Source organism: Hemicordylus capensis, chromosome 1 (genome assembly GCF_027244095.1).
Source record: "Hemicordylus capensis ecotype Gifberg chromosome 1, rHemCap1.1.pri, whole genome shotgun sequence".
NCBI lineage: Eukaryota > Metazoa > Chordata > Lepidosauria > Squamata > Cordylidae > Hemicordylus > Hemicordylus capensis.
The window spans coordinates 293,023,355-293,033,494 of record NC_069657.1 but is presented as its reverse complement, the minus strand read 5'-3'; the positions used below and the strand labels follow the sequence as shown (position 1 = coordinate 293,033,494).

At 42.5% G+C, this 10,140-nt stretch overlaps 1 protein-coding gene across 2 annotated transcripts in view; it reads left to right on the top strand.

Moving 5' to 3' along the window:
- Window positions 1–10,140, top strand: part of CSMD1 (CUB and Sushi multiple domains 1) — a 1,678,033-nt gene that overhangs the window by 419,193 nt on the left and 1,248,700 nt on the right. The window lies entirely within an intron of this gene.

The window sequence follows — 10,140 nt, the reverse complement described above, 5'->3', positions numbered from 1 at the left end:
ACTTTCATTGCAGCAGCTTGTGAGGAAAACCCTTTAGTTTCAAAATCCTTCTTGGTCAAGAGCCTAAAGTAGCAATTTTGAAATAGATCATTTCATTTGCATTCTGGAAGTGCAAGGCAATGGAACAAATACCAATCCACTCTGTTGTATCAACAAGGCCTAACCAAACACTTTATTCTTTACTATAGCCAGAAGATATGCACTAAGATTAAGATTAAACAAAACAAAGAGGCTATTCTTATGAGCAGCAGAAACTGGGCTAAGGGAGCCCCTTCTGGTTTCTGCTGCTCCTGTGCTGCAACTGGAGCCACATGGCTCCCAGCAGCAGGGATGGATTAACCCTTCTTCTGCCCATAGGCAGCCAAGGATTTTCTGCCCCCACTGCCACAGCGAGGAGGGTAGGGGTCTGTTGTGAGGATGAAGCCTCCCTTTACTTCTAAATGCCTCTGCAGCAGCAGTGGGGCAGCCAGTGACCAGCAACCGCACAGCGGCTGCTGCCTGCAGGGCCGGGGAGCACCAGAGGATGAGAGGCAGGTCCCTCTTTTTCATTGAAATCCCACTGCCTTTGCGGCTTAAAGCGTGGACTGGGAGCGAGGGTTGTGGTGGGGCAGGAAGTTCCCTCATCATTTTACCTGAAAGCAGCTCCCGCTGCCTGGACAAACCCACGAATGGTGAGGGAGAGCTCCTTCCAGCTCCCCTCCTCCCTCCCAAATGAGTCCATGCCCCGCCCCTGAAGCAGACATCAGGAAACGTTATAGCAAAAACCTAAAAACATGGATAACTTAAACGTGCTATAAGAATATGCATCAAATCAGTACAGTAAAGAGAGAAGGAAGAGTAAGAGGGTTCTCTTAACTCTTTGTGTGTGTATGAGAGAGAGAGGGGGGGGGGCTTCATCCTCAGGAGGGAAATGGAATTATTTTAACTTCCCAGACACAACATGCATGGCTGGCCAGGAGTAGAAAGTGCCTGACACAAAAGATGTGGCTTAGTAAAATGGGTTTTGTTACAGGATAATGAAAGAAGTTATTGGGGCTATTCTTACTATCACAAAAATCGGGCTAAATCCTAGCCCGATTTTTGTGATCGTAAGAACCACCGGGCTCGCAGCCTAGCCTGGTGGTTCTGGAGCAGCTAACCCACTCCTGTAGTCCGCCCCTTAGCCCAGGTTTGTGGAGCAAGTGCTCCGCGAACCCGGGCTATCTGCTCGTGAGTAGCTGCGGCACGGCTCCGCGCCACGGCTACTTGTGAGTAGACCCCCGGCCGGGAGCCTTAAAAGCAGCCTCCCGGCTCGGGGGTCTCCCCAGTATGCCCTGCGCACTCACGCAGGGCATACTGGGGCTTCTGGAGGCTGCGTGGCCCCCGAGCTCCCCAGCCCCCGCTGGCTCCGTCTCAGAACCGGCCATCGTGTGGGCGGCCAATTCAGCCGCCCAGGGCTCCCTGCCCGCTCATGAGCGGGGAGAGCAGGCTTAGCCCGCTCTTCCCGCTCACTGTACTAAACCAGGTCTCACTGATTGTGAGACCCGGTCCCCTGTAACCTTTTCAGATCTAACACCATTAATTGGGCCAAAGAAAAGTTCATGTTATGATTGATTTGATAATCTATAATACCACTTCTTAACAATCATATAATTACTCATTTATCTGAGTCATTTACTTCAATATGTTATTTCATGACTGTTAGAAACTTCTGCATGTTTAAATATCATTTAGAAATATAAATTAAGGAAAATATTTCTATCATCTGAAAAATATTGATTCTAGCTTCTGTCTTTCCTAGCACAAAGTAATAAAATGTATTGGTGGCATATTTATTTGGTTCATTGTACAGAATGCCCAGGCTAGGTAGAGATGTAGTTTTCAGAATCTCTGGGACTATACTAATGATTAAGAAATCATTGAAGAAGAAGAAACCTTAGAGTGCATGACGCCTCTGTTATGTCCTTCTGTTGACTGGTATTGCTTGTATATGATGAAAAAGTTATATTTGCAAGTGCATAACAGAAGATTCACACAACCTACATATGTGAGAATTGTGGTTATCAAATGAAAAAACATGCTTCAGTGAGTCTAGTCTGAGCTAGAGGAGTGAGAGCTTTTGTTACAAGATACCATGAATATATTTTAGAAGTGACAGCAATTTTTGAAATTGTGGTCAGCCATTTTGCCATTCGTTTGTGAAAATAAGAAATATATTTCTTCTTTAGGACAAAAAAAATCAAAGGAAGACTATTTCTAAGTGCATATGATATGCTAAAAATAAACCAAACATGACTAGTGTGTACATTTGACAACCAGCATCTCTTCTGCAAGCTTGAAATATGTTTTGTCCTAATAAGAAAGAGCCAAGGGTGAACCACGACTACAGAGCAATATGCCTTGCCCATTCCAGGAAAACTGATCGAGAGTGTAATTAAAGAAAGTGTAATGCGGCACTTGGATAAGAACAACCTGCTAAGGTCAAACCATCCATTTTTGTAAGGGTAAATTGTCTGCCTGACCTGTTTGAACTCCTTGAAAAAGTTAATAAAATTGTAACTATAAGAAATTCAGCATACATAATTTATTTGAAGCTTCCCAATGTTTCCTTTCAAAGAGATATTAAGGAAAATATATAACAGTTAAGTAAGGCATTAGGTTGTTTCATGAAATGTAGTATGCCACCACACTAAATGATTGTACAGTAATGGTTTCCAAGTACCAAAGTATATTTTTGCAACTTCCAGTCCTGGTCCTCCTGCTTCATTGACCCTCCAGCAGAGATCTCATCAGTTGTTTGACTTTACTTGTAGTCGGTCTGCATTTCTAAATATTCTGGCAAAGTATGATAAAAGATATTTCTTTTATCTAAATGCTAATATTTGCCTGTCTGCAGCCCAATTCTATCCATGTTTTCTCACAAGTAAGTTCAAGTGAATTCAAAAGGGCTTACTTCAATAGTCAGCATGAATGGGATTGCAGTCTCACTTACCTATAGCCCTTCTTTCTTTCTACTTCCTCTGCAACAGAATGGGCTCATGCACACAAACAAATGCAGGTGAGCTAGAGGGCTATCCATCCTGTGCCTTCCAAACTCCCAGTTGGGCTTACCTGCCCAAACTCCACATGATTGGGCTGCTTTCACCTGCCGCACACTCTAGGAATGTAAACAAACCTGGACTGGGTCCTCCAGTATCCCAATTTGGTTCCCTATCTCCAGTATCCCAGTTCGGGTCCTGAACCGAATCACTGAAAACCCGAATTGCACATCCCTAGAAAATAGGTCAGACATAGTGGACAGGGGTGTGTGACATAGCTATAGCCCATTGCTGTGGAATTTAGCTCCATGTAACAGGATCCAATCAGTGCAGAGCAGTTCCATCATGGTTGCCATAATTTAGGGCCAGTTCCACACACTCCAATGGGTTAAATAATATGTGATACTATTTAATATGGGGAACCCATGTATCTTGCTTTAATGAGTTATAAAAAAATCTATCACTAAAATGAATGATTACAATACTTGAATAGCCAACTATACCTTTGAAGAGCCACTTTTCCTTGAAGGTTGCTGGATATTTCTCTCTAATGCTAATCATCTCTGGGAGGCTGATGACATAAGAATTTGATAGCCAGCAGGTTGTAGGGGGGAGAGACATCTGCTTATTTTATTTATAATGTAGTTTTGAAGATGTCTGCCAGGTGGGTTTCCTTGGAAGCTGATTAAAAAAAAACCCAATAAATGAAATTATCGCTCCAGAGGTTAGACATAAAGCCATTACAGCTGAATCACAGGTTCAGTGAAAGAAATTTGAAAGTCAATTTGTTTGGAAACCCTCCTTGAGGAAATTGTATTCCAATAAACTTCAGTCTGTCACATTTCTATAAACTGTGTTAATGGTAAATTTGTTAAATGAAAGGTTCTGCATTCAAACTGTCCAAGTTATTTGGAGCATTAACTTCAAATGAACCAAACCCCAAGATAGGCTTGTTATCATAGATCACATCCAGAAGCAAAAACATAACTATCAAAGGTCTTTGGATCCTGCAAATCTGTGCTTCAACGTGGTACATTAAGGTTTAATCTCTTTAGCCCATGACTCAGCATGTCCGTTCCCCCCCCCCCCACTTTGGCATGAGACTGAAATCCACAGACTTGAATGAACAATGCAACACCCTCAGACAAGCTGTTGCATAGTTACAACTTTTGTTACGCTTTTTGTTTTGGGGTTTTGTTTTGTTTTGCTGTTTATTAATATGATTAATTAAAGACTCATGACAATTATATCAACCTGAAACACCTGTATCAAATTCAGAAATATTTAATTAAATTGAATGAGAGGAAATACAACTCTTTCATCATCGTCATCCTCATCATCGTTGTTGTCGTTGTTTTGTTGCTGTAAGAATCACCTCCTTTGATTAACTTGCACTTTTTCAGAGCAGGGCAGGGGAGGGACAAATTGGTCCTAGAACCGCAAGAACACCTTAACATACTTCAGCCTGGCCAATTAAGAAAGAAACAATCCATTAATGGAACCTTCTTTGCAATGCAAGGCATTTTCAGTGTTATTGAAAGTGCAGAGGAATTGACAGCAATAATTACATTTAGCCATATGATTCAAATGAATAAAGCCCCATGACTGCAGTACAAGGTGTCTCATAAAGTGTGCAGTTGTTAAAAACAAATTGGCTGCCAGCAAGCATAATTGAATTTAGGACTTTTTCTTACTAATATAGAATAACTAATGAGAAAATGAGTGCTCCAGATCCAAGGTGATGAGCCCCACCCCTGTTTGAATACAGCAGTGGATGTGTCTGGATTTTTAATTATTATTTTCTGCAAATGGAATGTGCTTTTCTCTTTTTCTATCAAGGACTTTCCTGATGACAGTACAGAAATGTAAACTTCCATGTGCCATAGAAAGAGCAAGGGGAATGAATCAACCGCTCTTGGTTCTGCATTTGCAGACATGCTAAAGATCTAAAAATAATTTCTGATATCTGAAAAAAATAATTGGTACATGTTAAATCGTACTGGAAATGAAAGTCTGATGTTTCATTCCTAAGAGCCCTGCTAAGAAAACAGAGTGCAAATGAAGAATAGAAATGTTCTGTTCTTCCATGTTGCCTGCTGCTTGTTGTTCACAAGGTATGTCTTTTTTGTAATTTGGAAAATGAATGTTTAAGTAGACCCGTGATCCCAAACCAAAAATCTGTAGGAACAAGCCAATCTATAGATTACTTTAGTGAGATCTTCCTGTCTCAGATTCCTTTTGCCACCATTCCTGTATATTGGCCAAGGTCAGTAACTGATAGAAAACCCATCCACCCCTCATCTTTGCCAGGGCTGTTAACTCCGACTGCTACTCACTCTTGGACAATCCCCCGCTCCATTTTATTTACAAATCAAACCATTAAAATATCTAGGATCGCTTTCAATAGTCATCTGGGGATTCATGCTGCAACCTAGAGCTCCAGGCCAATCCTAGATGGTTGGCAACCCTACCAATGGGCCCAGTTCAGAGACAACAGAGAGGCAGCATAGCAGGACATCGGGGGTTTGGGGGGAGATATTTATCGTGGTTCTCTCTTTTAGGCTTGTCATTGCAAAGGGGTCATAGGCTGATTCAGACAGTATTTCGTCTGTGTGTTTAAATGATGGCTGTGTGGGTATGTAGGATTACTGAACCCCTTTAAAGTGTAATCAATTACATACATCCCTTTGAGGCAGGAGGATGCTAGATGTCTTCGGAAGCACTCATCCTGGAGTGTTAAATGCACAGGAAGTGAATAGAAGTTAATTAATTTCCCTGTGGTGCCAATAAATGTTGAGCTGGTCCTGAAAGGAACCCACCTCTAAAAACAAGCATAGACATAAATGCAGCCATGAAAATATAATAAGATAAGTAGTTCTGAACTGGTTACGTGTGGTGGAGATGAATTGCTTGTTGAGTTTTGAAGAGGCTGACGCCTCCTTACTTTATACAGATATAGAGGGATAGCCCTCCGGGCCTAGAACAAGCTATTCTCCCAGTCTTTTCTTGTTCAATGGGCAAATTAAGAAAAGAAGGAACACCATAGTTTAGGACTATGATGTAATACAGAAGCACAGTGATGTGAAAAGAATTAAGAACTTTGAGTAAGGCTATATGCCAGGAGAATATGCAGAGTTTTTATTCCATCATTGATTCTTATTTATCTTTCTTTCTACATCAGTGCATATTTCTGCTGCTTTATTTGCATGCGACTACAATTGCAGAAACACACACACAAAAAAGAGTAATTTTCAAGAATTTTTTTTGCCATAGCCCTTGCTCTCTTGAAGGAAGATGCCACTTTAATTTGGATGTTAGATTAAGAGTTCATTTATTTTAACAATATGTAGATGACTATGAAAAATGGACTGTATGCCAGTTACAATACAGATTCATGTGTATATAGAAGAACTTAGGGAGAAAATATGGAACTCCATTTCCCAAGGCATTTTCGTTGGAAGCGAAGTGGCTTTGCCCTCTGTTATAATAGAGGTGGCAGTGTTATATGCGGAGGTCTATCATTCATTTTGTCAGCTGAGCAATCCCAGTGCATTGTTCCTTTGTAACTCAGTTCCTCTACTAATGCACAGTTGCTTTTCTAATATTTCCCCCCAAAAAGAATATTTCTATTGCTCAATACGTTTTGTCAAGCTAGGAGTTTTGAACTGATTGGAAGTAAGTTTTGCTTTTTTGACAAGCGCCATCATTTTGTAAAGGTTATGGATTATCTTACAATGCCCGCCCTTTACAAAAACCTTTTCATCTTTTATTAAAATCTGCAACAAAGCATTTATAATGTACATTCTGGAGGTTTCTTTTGTTGTAATTTCCAAAGGTAGCTGCAAGTAGGAGAGTTCCTGTTAATTTTATATTCCTCAAAGCTTTTGCTTCAGCTTTTCCGATGTTCAAAAAACAAGTCCAAAAGGAATAATTTGTTATTGTTGGTTCATCAAAACAGTACTTTATCATGGCATGGAGACAAAGCAGTGGGGCACCCCACCACATTGCATGCAAGTCAAATGGCTCCCCCAAATCTATAACAGAAGCAGAAGGAGAGTAGAACTGGAACTGGAACACACACATCTAATCACAGGGGTGGAAAACTCAGAGGCCAAGTTGTAGTCTGATACTGTCTAACCAAGAAAGAAACACTGAAGTCCCAGTGTGACTCAGCCTGTGACCCCTCAATGCAAAGGTATGGTAGCAGGGGTGGGGGTTGGCACTGCTACGACTAGGGGGCCAACCCTCCAGCCTCGGGGGGCACACTGGCAGTGGATAATCCAAAGAGTGTGCAAAGCACTAACCGGCACTGCTACCTGATGGTAGCCATCGGAACAGCAAAACCACAGGTCATATCCAAACTCTTCCAGGTTCCACCATAACAGTGTAGGCTGCCATGCGAACCCTGCCACCCAGACCAGTGGGAGTGCCATCCCATGCTGCGCCCCAAGACTGCCCAGGCTGCCACGTGCGTGTCCCCACCATGGATTACCATGCTCATGGGTAAAGGCACTCAAGTTTCACACAAGCCAGATACAAATGGGTGTCAGGTTAAGGAATGTGTGGGTAGATCTAAGAATGGGTAGAGGGGGCTGCTTCCTTGCAGCTCCACACCCAAGAAACACTGCGTGGTGAAAAACTATCCATCACTGTACTGCCTATCTACCAAACCCATGCTACTGTCCGGCAGGAAAGCTCATAACATAACATGAGCCCCTGGTGGCGCAGTGGTAAAACTGCTGCCCTGTAACCAGAAGGTTACAAGTTCAATCCTGACCAGGGGCTCAAGGCTGACTCAGCCTTCCATCCTTCCGAGGTCGGTAAAATGAGTACCCAGAATGTTGGGGGCAATATGCTAAATCATTGTAAACCGCTTAGAGAGCTCCGGCTATAGAGCGGTATATAAATGTAAGTGCTATTGCTATTGCTATAACATGCTGAACTCAGAATGATGGCCCTGCTAGGTACATCCATGACATGAAAAGGGGAAAGAGAAAGGCAAGTGGAAAGGGGAAAGAGACAGCCCTTGCAGGGCCTTACCTCTCAGTCAAGGTGCATCTGGGCCACAAATTGATATGCTGGCTACACTCCTGACTGACATTGCAGTAAAACCTCCAACTTAATACTGCCCATGCTCTGAGACTCCCAGGCAGCACTGTTGATTCATCAGCACCAGACAGGAAGGCTGGGAAAAACATGCCATCAGCAGCTGCAGCTTCAGTACTCACTAGTGACTCCCTGGCAAGCCGTCCCCTTATAGGGTGTAGAAGAAAAGCAGCCCTCCATGGGGCAGTGTCCAGCCTGCTTGGGCAATGCATAATCAGTTCTGGACAGGTTGAGGGCAGAGTTTCTCTTACCCCAGGACTCCATAGCCCCTGGGGACCCCCAGATCCTTTTTAGTCTGTCCCAGGTAGTGTGGCCACCCAGCAGAGCATGATGATGCTTAATTTGAAGGGGAGGGTGACCTCCAAAGGCCTTTAGGTCCAGGCTTCAAAATTACCTAGATGCACCTCTGCTTGAGGGGCTGGTCCCAGGCATCCATACCCCATGCTCCCTGACTAACCTAGCTAACCATAACTATCCAGGGCACTTTGACTAGGCCCTCAGTTCATTGGTGTCTACCCCGGAGTTGGCAAAAATGAAATGGCTAAGGAGCACAACCCTCCATGTCTAACCCCACTGGAAGTGCTAAAATGGGGGTAGGCAGCTGCTAGGGATGGCTGACCAGGCTCTTATCACCAACAGTGAGGGGAACTCTATCCTGAGGGTTTGAACTGATCACAAGGCTTCCCAAAATAACTGAAACAGTACGAGTGCACCTTCCAACCATGCCTCTGGATAGAGTTGAAAAACTAACAAAGGAGAGCAGGAGAGTTGAGAGCATCCATAGAGTCAATTAGGGATGTGCACAAATTGATTTTTAAAATTCGTTTTGTGTCCAAATCTGCTCCCCCCCCCCGAATCACCCTAAATTTTATTTGGATTTGATTCAATTTGATTTGGATCAATTTGGACCACTGACAAAGGTCCTAGGGGCACCAAATATGAGTGGTGGGTAGATCCCCACGGGTGGGTAGATCCCCATGGATCCCCACCTACCACCAAAATTTCAAGGCAGTGAGGCACTTTGTTGATTTTTAATGATTTTTTTTTAGTATTTATTGATTTTGTAGTTGGCACATGGCAGTTGACAGTTGGCACTGTCCAAAGACAGTAAAAATGAATAGAATAAATGAAGGTGTATAATGAATCCTCATAGGGATTAACTGAGGAAAAGTTATTATACACCAAAGAATCCAAACACAAAAAATAGTGACCACACATTTTGTTCCATAACTCCACCCCTACAAGGGCTAGAGCTTAGCTTTTTTAAAAAAATAAATAAATGAAAGCTGGGTATCTGGGGAAATTAATAGGAGGAATCCAAATCTTGAATTGATTTGAATCAAATCTGGTGTGATTCAATTTGGACCCAAATCTTGCCAATGGACCACAGGGGTGATTTGTTCTGTCTCCAAATCACCCGAATCAGCTAGATTTGTGTACAAATCAATTTGTATACAAATCGATTTGCACATCCCTAGAGTCAATAGCATCTATCTAATCAGAGCTCAGAAAGCAGGATGCAGAGTAGGGATGTGCAAATGGTTTGAGGTTGAATCAATTTGACTTGAATCTGGTCAATTCCAGTGATTTGAGCTCAAAAGAAATCTGCCCTGTCACCACTGGCCAAAACAGAACTTAAATCAAATCTCCCCAGATTTTATTCAAATCAATTCAAGATTTGATTTTCCCATTTGAAGTAGTTTTATTTTTTCTGCCACAGGAAATAATAGGGATTCAAAGCAGCCCCATTTCTCCCTGTGGGTAGTGCCAAGGTAGTTCAAAGTGCGTTGGGTGTAGGGCACATTGGGTTCCAACTCCCTCCCAACCCACAAGCCAGTAGGGTACTCAGTTTTTTTAAGAAAGATTTTTTTAGAACTGTTTAGACTCTTTGGTGTGTTATGACTTTTCCTCATAATGAATCCCTATGAGGATTAAATACACACCTAAGAGTCCAAACACTTCAAGAATTCCTAAAAATATAAATAAACTGAGTACCCGACTGCCTGCCCCACTGAGT